Source organism: Gobio gobio, assembly GCF_949357685.1.
Source record: "Gobio gobio genome assembly, chromosome: 1".
In the NCBI taxonomy this organism is placed as follows: domain Eukaryota; kingdom Metazoa; phylum Chordata; class Actinopteri; order Cypriniformes; family Gobionidae; genus Gobio; species Gobio gobio.
The window spans coordinates 78,281,354-78,299,670 of record NC_137097.1 but is presented as its reverse complement, the minus strand read 5'-3'; the positions used below and the strand labels follow the sequence as shown (position 1 = coordinate 78,299,670).

Sequence of the window (18,317 nt, the reverse complement as noted above, 5' to 3'; positions counted from 1 at the left end):
TTTCGTAAGCCAAGGAGACGCTTACCAAACAACAGAGAATATGCTAAAAGACGTCTCATGTCTCTCCGTCGCAACCTTGACAAACGACCAAAGATGAGAGATGACTTCACAGAGTTCATGCAAAGAATACTCGACAATAACCATGCCGAGCTGGCGCCTCCTTTACAAGATGGCCAAGAGAGCTGGTATCTACCATCCTTTGGGGTGTACCATCCCAAAAAACCAGACCAAATACGAGTTGTATTTGACTCTAGTGCACAGTTTGATGGAGTATCTCTTAACAATGTACTGCTGTCTGGCCCTGACCTTAACAATAGCCTGTTAGGAGTCCTCATAAGATTTCGAAAGAATCCTGTTGCCATCATGGCAGATATACAGCAGATGTTTCACTGCTTCTTGGTCCGGGAGGATTTTCGTGATGTTTTGCGCTTTCTATGGCATCGCGACAATGATCTGACTAAGGAGGTTGTGGACTACAGGATGCGAGTTCACGTGTTCGGGAATAGCCCTTCACCAGCAGTGGCCATTTATGGAATTCGCAGAGCTGCCAAAGAAGAAGAGAAAGAGTATGGCAGGGATGTGAGGAAATTCGTTGAACAAGATTTCTATGTAGATGATGCCTTGAAGTCATTTCCTACAGAGGAAGAGGCAATCGATGTGCTAAAAAGGACACAAGAGGCACTAGCTGCTTCAAACCTCAGACTTCATAAAATCGCTGCAAACAGAGCCAAAGTAATGGATGCCTTTCCTAACGAAGATTTGGCTAAGGACATCAAATGCCTTGACCTCTCCACAGATGACTTACCTGATCAGCGAAGCTTGGGAGTACAGTGGAATCTAACGTCGGATACGTTCACCTTCCAAGTGCCTGACACTGAAAAGCCATACACACGCAGAGGAGTGCTTTCAACAGTGAACAGCTTATTCGATCCCCTTGGATTTCTGGCACCAATCACAATTCAGGGACGTCTACTCTTACGAGAACTCTCATCACAGACACATGAGTGGGACACACCACTCCCTGAGAACAGACATGAAGAGTGGACACGGTGGTGTCATTCGCTGCAAGATTTGAGAAGTCTGACCATTCCACGCATGTATGTATCCATTCCTCTTTCTGAAGCCGAATACACTGAAATATGCGTCTTCTCTGATGCCTCCATGAAGGCTATCTCAGCTGTTGCCTACTTGAGAGCCTCAGATCAGAATGGCAACACAGAGGTAGGCTTTATTCTTGGCAAGGCAAGGTTGGCTCCAAAACCTGATCTATCTGTGCCTAGGCTGGAACTATGTGCTGCAGTCCTAGCTGTTGAACTAACTGAACTCATTACAGAAGAGATTCATCTAAAGCCAGATAGAATAAGGTTCTACACGGATAGTAGAGTGGTGTTAGTGTAGTGAAGTGCTGAAGTTGCGTGGCATCCTCTCTGCGTGTGACTCCGCCCTGCAGGCCTGCGGTTAATCAGCGTCTCATTCATGCGGGTATATTAAGGTGACTGTTTTGTCACCAAACATGGCGTTAATGTGTGACTGCCTTCCTAGCGCGTCATTTTCTTCTGCTGTCATTCTGGTGTTCTGGCTGGAGGTGAGTGTAGTGACTGTTTGTGATGTGTTGCTCAAGTTTATGGGACTTTAAACGCTTAACCGTGTTACTCGCGTCAGGTGCTGGGCGTTTGTTGATCAGCGCACGTTGTGCTGAGTGTTGGCCGCTATTGACAAATGCGCCGTTGCTGGAAATAACACCTGTTACATCTACACTGCACTCTGGCATATTGCTGCTTGGCTTCCTGGTAGGTCTCATTTCGGACTTTTTGTAGCCACACTTGTTTCAAATTGCATATATATTTGTATATATAGTTTGCTAATGGGGTTATCTGTGTATTCTAGCTTGCCTTTGTAAACCGTGTTCATCTCATTGCCGACGGACGAGTGGAGCGATCTCTACCTGATTGGTATGTGCGATCATTGTATAACCAGGATTTAATACAACGTATATTTTTAGCTTATATATAGGCTGTTTGCAGGTGAATTAAGTGGCCAGTATAAGAGCACTTGAAGACTGCTGCTCGGATTGGGACGTTCATTCTGCTGTTTTGTTCCTGATATTTTAACTCTTGGTTCATCAACTTGTTGGAGTGCGTTTGCTTTGGTGCACAACTGCACCTTCGTTGATGTTTATTTAAGTTATGTCCCCTTGTTGTGATTTATTTCATGTATCTTTCTTTATTATGGTGTGATTTTATTTGATTTATCTTCCTTTATTGTGGTGTGATTTAGTTGATTTATTTGTCTTTATTATGGTGTGATTTATTTGATTTCTTTATTATGGTGTGATTGTTTATTTGATTAACTTCCCCGTATTTTCTGCTTGTTTTGGGGTTGCCCTTGTATGTATTTGTGTGGTGAATAATTCCTTTTAATAATCATTGTGAGTGATCCTCTGCCTGTCCAGGCGGCTGTGAGTGGAAATTGGCCTGCGAAGCCGGGACAGGTTAGTGACCTGGTAAAAGGTTTATAACCAAATGCAGGGTTGAGCGGATCATATTTTTCTTTGTTGTTTTTGTTTATGGTGTCTGGTAAATTGGGCACCCCTGTGTAAGAGTTATTCTTTTTTTATTGTTATTTGTTTTCTTGTGTTTCAGGTATTGTGAGTCCGGAGCAGGAGGGCTAGTTGCCCTATTTGGTGTTGGGTTTTGATGCACCGTGTGTGTGTGATCCACCACCCACAGTGATTGATCTTGGTTGGCGTGAGTGTGCAGTGTCGTGCACGTGTGGGTGCCCCTTGCCCATTGCTGAGGTTGGCAAAGTCTGGCACTAGCTCATCCTGCTCTGGTAACCACAAGTCCTGATAGACTTTTCTTGGTGTTGTGAGTCATGACTGAGCCCAATTGCCTTGCATTTTAGTATTTTATTATTGTTGTCTAAATAAAGAACATTTTGTACTGTTTCACCCACGTCTCAGAGTCTCTGTGTAAAGGAGAATCGGACCTGTGTCCTTAATAGGATACTTCCCTGGCTTAGTGACCAGGGTGGCGTAGTCGACTCGTTTTCTCTTCTTGCTCAAGCTCTCTTACTCTTAAGCAACCTGTTGCCTGCCACATTTGGCGTAGTCGGCAGGGTCTCCTTTTTCTCATTAGAGCTGAGACGTGGATGTATTTTTTTTTTATTATTTTTTTTTATTGGGAACAAGACAGCAGCGTGGACTGTGACCACAGGTAACGTTCTGGGGTAGTTGCTCTTTCATTGGGTTTTGCAGAAATGGAGGATGAACTACAGGAGCTGAGGGAGCTTGTAGCTCAATTACGCGCAGATAATACAAAGCTGCGGCAAGATCAGGCTCTTGCAGGACCTTCGGACCTCGGCCATGTTCCCAATGTATCTGTCCCGTCGTTCGCCCCCCTTCCGGCTATTGATGCCGGTGCCATTCCTTCGGAAAGGTATGTTTTTATACCAAGGGACCGAAGGTGTCCTAAATTTAATGGTAGGTCTGGGGTGGGGATTGACGAATGGGTCGAGGAGGCAAAGGCCTGCATGCGGTCCCGTCATTTGTCCGTAGCAGACCAGGCTTTCTTTCTTTTTGATAATTTGGAGGGTGAGGCACGTGATGAGATAAAGTATAGGCCTGCTGCGGAGCGGGAAGATCCTGAGAAGATCGTTACGGCTTTGAAAGAATTATATGGATGCTCCAAATCATATGTTGCCTTGCAGGAGGCCTTTTTCTCCAGGAGGCAACATGATGGGGAGACTCTGTTGGAATTCTCACTTGCGTTAATGAGTCTGTTGGAGCGAGTCAAGCAGCAATCGCCTAGTGATATGCCAAATTCCGAAACCTTGCTTCGTGATCAATTCGTGGAGCATGTGGCTGATAGTGCTCTTCGCCGCGATCTTAAACAGTTGGTTCGCCGTCAACCTAGTGCCACTTTATTGGAGGTTCGCCGAGAAGCTATTAGGTGGGAACAGGAGGGCATGCTGGGTGGGGTAAGAGGTCGCAGTCATTCTCTCCCCTCGGCACATGGCTTTCAATACGGCGTACAGGGTGTTCGTTCGGTTGGTTGTGACTCTCCTCAGCGGTCCGAGATGAGTGAGCTGAGAGAGATGTTAAAATTGCAGCAGCAGCAGCTAACTAAACTTGCACAAAATGTAGCTCAGTTACAGGACCCCTTTCCGCGTTCTCGTAGTCAGCCTCGCCCTTTTCGTAATGGTCCGGTTATTTGTAGAAGATGTCAAAGGCCGGGTCATTTTGCACGGGAGTGTGACGGGGAACGTGTTCGACTTCGGGTACCGGCTTCTAGTACAGATACTAGGGCCAGTGAGGGGGAGTTACATCAGTCAGGCCAGTTATCGGAAAACTAGTGCCCGCCGAGTTGCAGAGTCACAGCTCGGTTGGGGAGAACATCGGCTCAGACGTGTTGCATATTCCTGACCCCATGTTAAATTTAATGTCCCCATGCCCTCATATTAACGCTCTCGTTGGTGGCATTTCAGTACCGTGCTTGATAGATACCGGGTCTATGGTATCTACTCTTACGGAGAGTTGTTTTCTAAAGTATTTTGAGCCATGGGGACAGGAACGCCTTAGGACCTGTCAATGGTTGCAACTTAAGGCTGCGAACGGACTCTCCATTCCTTATATAGGGTACATGGAACTAGATGTTGAGCTTTGCGGGAAATTAGTACCGAAATGTGGTGTGCTGGTAGTCAAAGACCCCCCGGGTGGTATGTGTGCTAAGGTCCCTGGAGTTTTGGGGATGAATGTACTGGGTAAGTGTTACCAGGGGCTCTTGGGACAACATGGCCCCTCTCTTTTTGAGTTCCCGCCAGTGTTGAATGCTCCGGTCTTTGTTGTTCAGGCATTGCAATATTGTCATCAAACTAGCACCCGTCCCCCAGTTGGGGAAACGGGTCAAGTTAAGACCCGTGGTTCTCGGGCATACCGCATACCCGGTGGCACCCTTAAACTGGTAGCCGCAACTTGTTCGGCGCAGTATTCCAACGTTATTGCACTCTTTGAACCTCCAGAATTAGGACTACCTATGGGGTTATTGGTTTCTCCCGCCTTGGTTCAAGTGGTTAAGGGCACTGTGTATGTTCCAGTGGTTAATGTAGGGGTTACTGATGTTTTGCTCTTCCCTCGCAGAGTAATAGGTACTTTAACCAATGTGAATGTGGTCAGTTTGCCCCCAGGTGTCACTGAAGTGAAGTCTGCTTCCTGTCAGGTGTGGTCTATTGCTCCTGCCGGTATTCCAACAGTTCCAGGACAGATTGACGCGTTGGATTTGTCCCTCCTATCCGTAGAGGAACAACGTAAGGCTAGGGCTCTCCTGGTGAAGTATCAGTCGGTATTTTCTGCTTATGAAGGGGATTTGGGGTGCACTAATATCATTGCACATGACATTCCACTCACAGATGACACCCCGGTCCGACAACGGTACCGTCGAATTCCCCCATCTGAGTATGAAGTGGTAAGAGCGCACATCAATCAGCTGTTGGATGCTCAGGTAGTGCGAGAGAGCTGCAGCCCCTATGCCTCCCCAATTGTGTTAGTGAAAAAAAAGGACGGTAGTCTGCGCATGTGTGTAGACTACCGTCAATTAAATTCTAAAACGAGGAAGGACGCATTTCCATTGCCTCGAATCGAGGAGTCGCTGGACGCCCTGACTGGTGCCCGCTGGTTTTCCACTTTGGATTTAACCAGCGGGTACAATCAGGTCCCCGTGTCTGAGGGGGATAAGCCAAAGACCGCTTTTTGCACCCCATTCGGGTTATTCGAGTGGAATCGGATGCCGTTTGGGCTCTGCAATGCCCCCAGCACGTTCCAGCGACTGATGCAGCGGTTATTTGGCGACCAGCAGTGTCAATCATTACTTTTGTATCTGGATGACATTGTTGTGTTTTCTTCCTCTGTAGAGCAGCACTTAGAGAGACTGGAGGTGGTCTTGGGTCGATTGGAGCACGAGAACCTGAAGGTTAAGATGGAGAAGTGTGCGTTTTTTCAGACAGAGGTGAGGTATTTGGGCCACATTATATCAGCCCAGGGTGTTGCGACCGACCCTGGTAAGATTGAAGCTGTGGCTCAGTGGCGTCGTCCATCTAACGTCACGGAATTGCGCTCATTCCTCGGGTTCGCCAGTTACTACCGGCGTTTTGTGGAGGGGTTTGCTAAATTGGCAGCTCCCCTGCATAGGCTGGTGGCTGAGTTTTCTCGGGAGAGACTAAAGTCTAAGAAACGAACCGGGTTAAGTTTTGAGGGTGCTTGGAATGAACAGTGTCAGTCAGGCTTTGAGAAATTAAAGGGGAGGTTAACCACGGCCCCGGTGCTCGCATATGCGGATTTCTCGCTGCCTTTCATCCTGGAGGTGGACGCTAGTCATGGAGGGTTGGGGGCAGTCCTCTCACAGGAGCACGAGGGGAGGGTACGTCCTATTGCATATGCGAGTCGCAGTCTTAGGCCCACTGAGCGCAATATGGATAACTATAGCTCCATGAAGCTGGAGTTTCTTGCGCTCAAGTGGGCCATGACTGAGAAATTCCGGGAATACCTATTGGGTAACAAGTGCGTGGTTTTTACCGATAATAATCCTCTCAGTCATCTGACCTCAGCGAAACTTGGGGCGGCGGAACAGCGCTGGGCGTCCCAGTTGGGGGCATTTGACTTCGAGATCCGGTATCGATCTGGAAGGAGTAATAAGAATGCTGACGCTCTTTCCCGGCAGAATCCATCAGGGCCAGGGGCAGTAGGTGAATTTTTACCAGGGACGGTGGTCCCCGTGTCATTACGGCAAGCTGTGGAGATGGAGCCAGTTGTTGAGGCAGTACAGCGTGTGGTCACCACAATGCCTGGTTATTCAACGACTGATTTGGGTCGGTTACAGAAGGAAGATTCTGTGATTTCTGAGGTTCTTACCTTTTGGAGGCGTAAGGCCCGTCCTGGGCCGGAGGAGCGGCGATGCATGTCTACTCCGGCCGTGGTATTACTCCGTCAGTGGGATCGCCTGTTAGAGAAGGAGGGGGTGCTCTATCGTAGGGTTAAAACTCCAAGCGGGGGAGAGGAGGTGAATCAGTTACTGTTGCCTGCCGTGTTGCGGTCTGATGTCCTCATGCAGTTACATCAACAACACGGGCATCAGGGCATCGAGCGCACCACTGAATTAGTCAGACAGCGATGTTATTGGCCTGGCTTGTCATCGGACGTGGAGCAGTGGTGTCAAGAGTGTGAGCGATGTCAGGTAGCTAAGGATTCACGTCCGTTGGCTCAAAGCTTTATGGGTCATTTGTTGGCCTCTAGGCCTAATGAAATCTTGGCCATCGACTTTACGGTGTTGGAACCTTCTAGGTCAGGGATGGAAAATGTGTTAGTAATGACCGATGTGTTTAGCAAATACACCCTTGCCGTGCCGACTAGGGACCAGCGAGCGGAAACGGTAGCCCAGACCTTAGTAACCGAGTGGTTCTATAAGTTTGGGGTTCCCAGTCGCCTCCACTCTGACCAGGGGCGAAACTTTGAATCTCTCCTGCTCCGCCAGCTTTGCAGTCTATATGATGTGGGTAAGTCTCGCACCACACCCTATCACCCAGCAGGTAACGGTCAGTGCGAGCGCTTTAATCGAACTCTGCACAACCTGTTGCGCACCCTACCTGTTTCCAGAAAGAGGGACTGGGTGTCTTGTCTTCCCCAGCTCCTCTTTTCCTATAATACTACCCCTCATCAAGTCACCGGGGAATCGCCGCATTTTTTAATGTTTGGTCAAGAACCCCGATTGCCCGTTGACTTCTTGTTGGGGGGGGTACAGGAACCAGTGGCAGGGACGGTGCATGAATGGGTCCTCGAACATCAGACTAGGCTGCAGGTGGCATTTGAAGGAGCGCGGGAACGTTTACAGATGGTAGCTGCAAGGCGTAAGGAAAGGCACGATCAGCAGGTAAAGGATGCACCCCTGGCCGAGGGCCAGTTGGTGTACCTCCGTGACTACGGGGTAAGGGGTCGTCACAAGATTAACGATTTATGGAGTTCCGTCGTCTACCAGGTAGTGAGAGCCCCTCGAGAGGGAGGTGCGGTTTATACTGTAGCGCCAGTGGGAAATCGGAATACAGTAAAAACTGTTCATCGTTCGCAGCTGAAGAGTCGGATCCAGAAGGAGTCCTTGGGCCCTGTTCCCACCAGTAACTTGAGTGATCCTGTGGTTCCTGGGTCAGTGCAGGAAGAGGAGGAAGAGGAGGTGGATCTGGTGAGGGTGTGTCCTGAGAGTTTCCCAGGGGGTCCCAGTGGTGTAAGGCTACTTTCACCAGAGCAAGTTGCTCCGCCAATGGCAGCAAGGTTTTCAGACCCGGTCCACATGGGAAGGGTGATTAATCCCGAGGAAATCCGTAGTGTCGAAATTAGTCCTGTGGCTGAATCCGTGGGGTCGGAAGATGGGCCTGGGGGCAGCGAGGTTGGATTGCGAAGGACTGGAAGGGTGACTGCGGGTCGACATTCAAATCTCCATCACCTTCCTAGACCCTTGTTGGGGGTAGTGCCTTCAGTGTCCCGTTCTGTAACCGTGGCGTTCAGACCTTGGATCTGAAGACTGTGGTTGTTTAGTTCATCGTCGGGGCGACGATGCAAAGGGGAGGGGTAGATTGTAGTGAAGTGCTGAAGTTGCGTGGCATCCTCTCTGCGTGTGACTCCGCCCTGCAGGCCTGCGGTTAATCAGCGTCTCATTCATGCGGGTATATTAAGGTGACTGTTTTGTCACCAAACATGGCGTTAATGTGTGACTGCCTTCCTAGCGCGTCATTTTCTTCTGCTGTCATTCTGGTGTTCTGGCTGGAGGTGAGTGTAGTGACTGTTTGTGATGTGTTGCTCAAGTTTATGGGACTTTAAACGCTTAACCGTGTTACTCGCGTCAGGTGCTGGGCGTTTGTTGATCAGCGCACGTTGTGCTGAGTGTTGGCCGCTATTGACAAATGCGCCGTTGCTGGAAATAACACCTGTTACATCTACACTGCACTCTGGCATATTGCTGCTTGGCTTCCTGGTAGGTCTCATTTCGGACTTTTTGTAGCCACACTTGTTTCAAATTGCATATATATTTGTATATATAGTTTGCTAATGGGGTTATCTGTGTATTCTAGCTTGCCTTTGTAAACCGTGTTCATCTCATTGCCGACGGACGAGTGGAGCGATCTCTACCTGATTGGTATGTGCGATCATTGTATAACCAGGATTTAATACAACGTATATTTTTAGCTTATATATAGGCTGTTTGCAGGTGAATTAAGTGGCCAGTATAAGAGCACTTGAAGACTGCTGCTCGGATTGGGACGTTCATTCTGCTGTTTTGTTCCTGATATTTTAACTCTTGGTTCATCAACTTGTTGGAGTGCGTTTGCTTTGGTGCACAACTGCACCTTCGTTGATGTTTATTTAAGTTATGTCCCCTTGTTGTGATTTATTTCATGTATCTTTCTTTATTATGGTGTGATTTTATTTGATTTATCTTCCTTTATTGTGGTGTGATTTAGTTGATTTATTTGTCTTTATTATGGTGTGATTTATTTGATTTCTTTATTATGGTGTGATTGTTTATTTGATTAACTTCCCCGTATTTTCTGCTTGTTTTGGGGTTGCCCTTGTATGTATTTGTGTGGTGAATAATTCCTTTTAATAATCATTGTGAGTGATCCTCTGCCTGTCCAGGCGGCTGTGAGTGGAAATTGGCCTGCGAAGCCGGGACAGGTTAGTGACCTGGTAAAAGGTTTATAACCAAATGCAGGGTTGAGCGGATCATATTTTTCTTTGTTGTTTTTGTTTATGGTGTCTGGTAAATTGGGCACCCCTGTGTAAGAGTTATTCTTTTTTTATTGTTATTTGTTTTCTTGTGTTTCAGGTATTGTGAGTCCGGAGCAGGAGGGCTAGTTGCCCTATTTGGTGTTGGGTTTTGATGCACCGTGTGTGTGTGATCCACCACCCACAGTGATTGATCTTGGTTGGCGTGAGTGTGCAGTGTCGTGCACGTGTGGGTGCCCCTTGCCCATTGCTGAGGTTGGCAAAGTCTGGCACTAGCTCATCCTGCTCTGGTAACCACAAGTCCTGATAGACTTTTCTTGGTGTTGTGAGTCATGACTGAGCCCAATTGCCTTGCATTTTAGTATTTTATTATTGTTGTCTAAATAAAGAACATTTTGTACTGTTTCACCCACGTCTCAGAGTCTCTGTGTAAAGGAGAATCGGACCTGTGTCCTTAATAGGATACTTCCCTGGCTTAGTGACCAGGGTGGCGTAGTCGACTCGTTTTCTCTTCTTGCTCAAGCTCTCTTACTCTTAAGCAACCTGTTGCCTGCCACATTAGGATACATCTATAATGAGTCAAGACGGTTCCATGTTTATGTGAGCAACAGAGTGCAGCGCATCAGACATTCTACTCAGCCTGAACAATGGAGGTATGTTTCCTCTGAGCAAAATCCTGCCGATCATGGCTCTCGTTCTGTTTCATCTGCCAAGCTTGAGGCCACAACCTGGCTCACAGGACCTTCATTTTTGCACTATCCACCAGAGCGGCTCTCTGATAGCCCAAGCTCATTTAACCTTATTGACCCCGATGAAGATGTTGAAGTGCACCCAGAGGTTAAAGTCTTGTCTACCCACGTCAACCTGAATAAGTTAGGTACCAAAAGATTTGAGCAATTCTCAGACTGGAGAACAGTCGTCAGAGCCGTAGCTCGGCTGCAGCACATTGCTCATTGTTTCACTGGAACAGATGACGATAGTGCACTGGTTGGCATTTGTGCCCAAAGGGCTTATCTGTAAGCAACCTCCTGAAAGCAGAAGAGATCATCATCAAGAGTGTACAACATGAGGTGTATTCATATGAGATGAAATGTATCACTTCCATGGGTGATATTCCCTCACATAGTCCACTTTTAAAGTTGAATCTAATCATCGACAGCAATGGTTTGCTAAGAGTTGGTGGACGCATCAGACAAGCGGAGCTAGGAGATAAAGAAACAAATCCCCTCATCATCCCGGCTCACCACCACATCACAGTCCTACTGGTCAGACATTTTCATGAACGTGTGCGGCATCAGGGCAGACATCTTACAGAGGGCACCATAAGATCTAATGGCTTTTGGATAATTGGGGCTAAACGATGCATTAGCAGTATTATCCAGAGGTGTGTTATTTGCCGTAAATTAAGAGGCAAGATGGAGGAACAACAGATGGCTGACCTGCCAGCGGAAAGGCTGCAGATGGATCCACCCTTTTCTTTTGTCGGCTTAGATGTGTTTGGGCCATGGGAAGTGATCTCACGACGCACAAGGGGTGGCCAAGCGAATAGCAAAAGGTGGGCAGTGTTGTTCACATGCATGTGTACCAGAGGAATTCACATAGAGGTGATTGAGTCAATGACTTCCTCAAGTCTCATTAATGCTCTCAGAAGATTCTTCTCTATTAGAGGTCCTGCCAAGCAGCTGCGCTCCGACTGTGGGACGAATTTCGTTGGTGCCTCTAGAGAGCTTAAAATGAGTGAGAATGAACAAACAAAGGTGAGAGAATACCTGCTTGAGCAAAGATGTTCCTGGGTCTTTAATCCACCACACTCTTCTCATATGGGTGGTGTCTGGGAACGTATGATTGGTATAACAAGGGCGTATCCTGGATTCTATGCTCCTGGAAAACAGGTACACACAGCTGACTCATGAAGTCTTAGTGACATTCATGTCTGAGGTCACAGCCATGATTAATGCACGGCCTCTGGTCCCAGTCTCCACAGATCCTGAATTCCCCTTCATCCTAACACCATCTATGCTTTTGACACAAAAAGCTGGTAGTCTCCCAACTCCACAAGAAGATTTCAGCAAGAAAGACATGCTCCAATGTCAATGGAAACGGGTTCAATCCTTAGCAGAAACATTCTGGAATAGGTGGAGGAAGGAGTATCTTGGAACTCTTCAGAGCCGTCGCAAATGGGTTCACAAACATCCAAACATCAAGGAAGGTGACATTGTACTTCTCAAAGACAAACAAGAGGAATGAGTGGCCAATGGGGATAATTGTGAAGGCTATTCCCAGTACAGACGGTATGGTAAGGAAAGTGGAGGTGAAAACGGTTCAACATGGAACAACAAGAATCTATCTCAGACCTATTTCTGAATTAGTATACCTCCTGTCTTCAGATCAGGCTGTTTAGTCCAGTAATCGCTAGGGTAAATGGTATCTTTGGGATACCAGACGGGGAGTGTTGTGACTTTGCCAATTTTAGCATTTATTTTAGCGTTTTTGCTCCCCCTGCTGGTAAATTTATATTCTGCTGCTTGAATTTATTTTATTCAGTTTCCAGGGTTGGGTTAAAAAGAACGTGCTCAACACATGGAAGTGCATGCTGAATTTGCTGTCCATCGCATTTACAACTCTTAAACGAGGCACTGTCTGTAAGTGGCGGTTAATTATTCTTAATTATGTTATTTGTAAGCTTATGAGGGACTGCATGTAAAAGTAATTGTTTCATAATGCAGAATTGGGAAATTCATAGTTGTACATTTGTATTGTGTAAACATTTTGTATGATCGTCTCCTGATTAATATTGTTGGACTCAACACTTACCATGTAACAGTTTATTTATGTATTCTTTTTGTTTTGTGTTGTTTTACAGTTTTACACATTTATTCAGTAAATCTGAACGACGACTTCTGTGTCAAGACTGGTTATTGAGTAAAGTGTTTAGCTTGCTGGATACGAAGCCAGTACACCGACTATCTCTAGTCGGTACCTCTCGACCTCCCACACAAGCTCAGGCTCCTTCCCCGCCAACGAGGTGACATTCCACATCCCTAAAGCCAGATTCCGTGTCCAGAGATCAGGGCGTCGGGGGCCTCGCCCTCGACTGCTGCCCGATTCGCTATGCACCGGCCCCTTACGCTCCCTCCTGCAGGTGGTGAGCCCACAGGACGCACACAGATATCAAGAATCAGCATATGAATCTCAACAATGGTGACATTGTCCTGACCCCTGACTTAGAGGTACAAAAATGTACCCTTAAGGGTCCCACCCCAGTGACGGCCACTTATACCTTAAAAGGTACAATTTTGTACCCCTTTTTTTGTTTGTTTTTTGAGTGTGCTCTCTATACGCACAGCTTCTGCGCTGCCTCCACACTGCTTCCGCATGTGGTGTGATACCGATCAGCTAAACTTCATTGCGGTCAAATCAGCATGATCAAAACTATTTTTCCTTCAAATAAGAAGACAAGAGAGTGAACAACTCACATCAAGAAAGGAATTTTATTTCACTATTTAAGATAGTATTGTTGGAGGTGATGGTCATCTGAAGTCCTCCAGGTGATGGTCATCTGAAGTCCTCCAGGTGTATGGTCATCTCTTCACAGGTGATGGTCATCTTCAGTCTTTATGAAGTCTTCATGGAGGCTGAATCCAGACAGGAGCTGATGGACTCTCTCGTACCCTCGGGATGGGCGTCCCAACAAAAAACAGAAAAGGAAAATAATTAGCGTAGCTGCTGTTCAAAGCATTAAACAAAGACAATCATTGAAAAGTAAAAGTAAGAAAGAAAGAATTTTGACCGATTAATACTATAAGTTAAACGGTTTAAAAGTTTTTTTTGCTGCATGGTTATAGAAAAAATATGCTGTATTAACTCACACCTGCAAACACACGTATCTACACAGACATATTTCGCAAAATGAAGCAATGGAAAAAAAGTCGTTTTTAAAGTTTTTCCGACTCCGTGGGACCATTTCAACTTGCAAAATATGCTACGCGGTTTTCAAATACAGCATTAGTACAAGCTCTAGACTGGTGGAAAGCAAATGAAAGGCGCTTCCCGAGAGGTTATCTCTGTATTCCCGGGGCATCAGTGCCTTCTGAAGCCTTGTTTAAGGCTTTTCATAGTGTGGTTTTGGTGAAGTTTACTAAAGTATACTAAATACTAATATAACGCATGTTCTTCTCGTCGCTGTTTCCTGATGGTTTATAGAACAATTACTCCCGAGTCGCCCCAAACGGACTGTGGAGCCAGACGAAAGTATAAACAAGGCTTGAGAGGATGTTAAAAAAATAAAATCCAGTCAAGCTGTGGATTGAGGTCGGCCTGCTATTTTTATTTGACGAAAAAAAACTATTCCGGTTCTTCAAAGCATCAAACAGATTCCGTGTGCTTTCTTTTGTCATCTTAATTTGTTAATTATTTCAGTGAAAAATATTTAGTGTAGGGCCTATTTATTTTTTTCTTTTATTTATATATTATTCTGTTTTTCTCTGTTGTCAGAAACGCTGACGTGTACATGTGATAATGTGTGAATCCAGGTTCTGTTCTGTGTGCTGCTGTTTGCACGGTAAAATAAACCCGTGAAAAAAACGGGTCTTTTTAACGGGTCACAGACATTCGTCATTTGTATATTTATTTAATGCCAATTCAATATTATAATCTTATCAGTTAACGGTTAATAATCGGATAATGACCGGCGGTTGCCGAAATGAACATCCCTCGCACTGATATAACTGGAGTACAAGGTTATGAGATAGTGACCATATTTTGATTAGTGAAAACCAGGATACTCAGCTGAGATACTCGAAGTTTACTCAAAGATGCCTTATTCATTTCAATACATTTAAAGTATGCCCCCTCTGAATGGATAGAAAATTGTTATATTAGGGCCAGGACAGGACGTTTGGTCAGCCTATTATGAGATGCATCATGTGAATGCTTGGCTAAAGAGATGCGTCAAAGATTGCTACAAAGCTCAACCTGTGACTTCAAAGAGCGAGGCCTTGATGTAAATGAGACCTGCCTTACCCTTACAGCCTGAACGGATGCACTCACTACCAGGACCAGTATTTTATCAGCAAAGCAAAATCAAGTTAGTTGTCACCCGTCTACATGATAGAACTGGTGTTCTATGATCATACTTTCTCTAGCGGCTGCGCTTGAACTCGCTGTACCTCGTTTATTGAGGACGCAGGACAAACACCTAGTAATGCATTACAGCGATCCAGCCTAGAGGTCATGAACATGCAACACGGTTTTTGAAAGACAAGTTGCTGTCTAATATATCAGTGTGAAAGCGCTTCAGTCTTTTCAACCACACAGTGGTTTGGATATAAACACTGATGTGTGTGTTAGCAATCAAAAGAGTTCACATCAAATAAAGATTGTATCAATCACATCGTTACACCAGTAGGTGGCGACATGTACTATAAAAAATGAATCATTCATTCAAGAGATTCCTTTAAAAACACTGATTCGTAATGAGAGTTAGTTAATTAAGTTAAACTTAAGCATTTTGAACCATTTCAGAACCTACTAATAATATATTATTGAGTACTGCATGTTGACATATAACCTGTTACTAGAGTATTCTTCATTCTGAACGATTTAGTTCATGTTCTCTTTACTTCAAATAAAAATAAATGATTGTGCGTAAAGTAAAAATAAAATAAAAATACATGGATGATAAATATTTATTTAAAATGGCCGGATGGCAGTGTTTTATGTTCTTTTCCTCTCCCCCCTCTCACGGTCTCTGTTGCTCCTCATGCTTCCGTCTCCTGTTCTCTCTCCTCGTCTGTCCTAACCCCCGAGCGCTGCTGACGTCGTGACTGGGGGTGTAGAGCACAATCCCGTGAGTAACTCCTGTCCAGCGAGGAGGTGGGGGTGCTGTGGGAGTTCCCCATTACACCGCTCACCCCCCCCCCCCCAACGCCACATACCGAGGAGAACCTCCAACCCCAAACCCGCCCCCAGGAACACGAATTATACAGCGACGGAAACCCTCCCAACCACCCCCACCCCCCAACTTATACAGAGGAGAACCTCCTATCAACCCCAGCCGCCCCAAACCCAACACGAATTATACAGCGACGGAAACCCCCCAACCCCAAACCTGCCCCAAGGAACACAAATTATACAGCGACGAAAACCCCCCAACCCCAAATCCGCCCCCAGGAACACGAATTATACAGCGACGGAAACCCCCCAACCCCAAATCCGCCCCCAGGAACACGAATTATACAGCGACGAAAACCCCCCAACCCCAAATCCGCCCCCAGGAACACGAATTATACAGCGACAGAACCCCCCCAACCCCAAATCCGCCCCCAGGAACACGAATTATACAGCGACGGAAACCCCCCCAACCCCAAACCTGCCCCCAGGAACACGAATTATACAGCGACGGAAACCCCCCCAACCCCAAACCTGCCCCCAGGAACACGAATTATACAGCGACGGAACCCCCCCAACCCCAAATCCGCCCCCAGGAACACGAATTATACAGCGACGGAAACCCCCCCAACCCCAAACCTGCCCCCAGGAACACGAATTATACAGCGACGGAAACCCCCCCAACCCCAAACCTGCCCCCAGGAACACGAATTATACAGCGACGGAACCCCCCCAACCCCAAATCCGCCCCCAGGAACACGAATTATACAGCGACGGAAACCCCCCAACCACCCCCACACTTAAACAGAGGAGAACCTCCTATCAACCCCAGCCGCCCCCGTACCGACTAACTCCGACAACACCCGTCGCCCCCCCGACAGTAACACGACGTATACAGCGACGGACCCCCCCAAACGAACGTGACTAACTCCGACAACACCCCCAACCCCGTCGCAGGTCAGGGGTACTCCCGAGACTGCACCCTACACCCCCAGTCACGGCATCTGCAGCACCTGTGGGTCAGAACAGACCAGGTGAGAGAAAGGAGACGGAAGCATGAGGAGCGACAGAGAAGAGAGAGGGAAGAGAGGAAAAGAAAAGAGAGGCACTGCCATCCGGTCCCCGTTGGCGCTTTTACAATGGTGTCCTTATAAAGACATGTAAAGCGCTATTTGTGGCTTGGCTTGGGTAACTTTGCTCCTCCATCTACGTTGGCTGAAACATGAAAAGCTGTCTTGCACATCTTGATGCTCAATCCTCACCGTGTAACTTTAAGCTGTGGATGGCGTTGGGATCGTGCCATCGGCTCGGCTGCAGGGGTGGACCGTTGGTGAGAGCTGGTGATCCTACAGCCACTGATGGAGCAGCCGCCCAACAGGGGAACATCTCCTTTTCTTTCTTTTACTTCTTTCTTACTCTTTTCTCTGACTTCTAAACCAAGGGTCATCGTTAATGCTCTCCAAGATATCAAGCGGCCACATCCCTCGATCTGTTCTCAGCCGCTCAAGAAGACTAAGGCATTCTGTGAAAGTTATCAGAAGAGAGTGGATTAGACATGTTTGTCCTCACCTGAGATCTGTAGATCATGTAAGTTTATTAGGGCTGCACGACTAATCGTATTATAATCGCGAAATCTGCTTCTCTCGATTGATTACAAATAATTGTCACGGTATTGGCCCGCTCGTTATTTATCCTTAAAACATGTTTTTTCTTTGGGATTTGCGTTATCTTGCATTGGTAACGAGCCTCCACAAGCAGTCATGCGAAGAGCTTAAATCCCCCAAATAGAGCTTCTCCCTTAAAAGGATATTCTTTCTTCCCGGTGTTTTACTTTATCAGTCTGGCAACTGTGTGCACGCGCTCCCTCTAAATGCAGAAGAAGTGCTGATGATCTGAAAACAAACGTGCCAAATTCTGCTTCAATAGCCGCGTTTCCATTACCCTTCAAATTGCGCAAATTGAAATACGCCCGATGGAAACGCGTCAATTTCGCAAAAACGTTTTTTACGCTCGCATAAGGTGGTTTTTCAGGCAATTCGAAAAAGGACATTTTTGCAAAACTGCAATGGAAACAATTTTGTCGCATTTACAGGTCACCTGGTACGGTGACACACTGATGCCAGGGCCTACATATTATTTTCCACTCAAGTATGTCGTAATAACGAGATGTTATGTCTTTTGACAACATCTTTTCTCGTAATAAACGAGAAATACATACAATTTCTCCTAATAAGGACAGTGGCGTAACTTTAACCTAGTGATGACGGACCCCGATGCAGCCACAAATATCATAACTATCTACAGGCCTCCTGTAATTAAGACATACATTTCTTGAATATATTAAAAACAGAAAGACACTATAGTTTCAGTCTTACTCAAAGACCGCGGAAACAGACCAGTTACGCACGTCAATCCATTCCAGGCGACCTTGGTTTGCTTCTTATTTATTAAATACACAGGCAATTAGTTGATGAAACATTGATCAAAATTAAAATAGAATTTATACAAAACGAAATTCACTTTAAAGAAAGACTTTCTAGAAAACAAAACTTAATGAAGTGGTCAAAATCATGTCTGACCACACTCCATGTCTCCAGCGCATCTTATGATGTAGCATATCTTACTCATGCTGCTCACTTTTCATCATCAACATATGATAATA

General features: G+C 46.2%; 2 long non-coding RNA genes across 2 annotated transcripts; both read left to right on the top strand.

The window, feature by feature from the left end:
• Positions 1–1,435: 1,435 nt before the first annotated feature.
• On the top strand, positions 1,436–2,949 carry LOC307125660. Its single transcript, XR_013816402.1, has 3 exons — positions 1,436–1,585; positions 1,663–1,790; positions 1,888–2,949. It is a non-coding gene; the product is annotated as an uncharacterized lncRNA (long non-coding RNA).
• Positions 2,950–8,659: 5,710 nt separating this feature from the next.
• Positions 8,660–10,173, top strand: LOC307125664. The gene is made up of 3 exons (XR_013816405.1): positions 8,660–8,809; positions 8,887–9,014; positions 9,112–10,173. It is a non-coding gene; the product is annotated as an uncharacterized lncRNA (long non-coding RNA).
• The last annotated feature ends 8,144 nt before the right edge of the window (positions 10,174–18,317 follow it).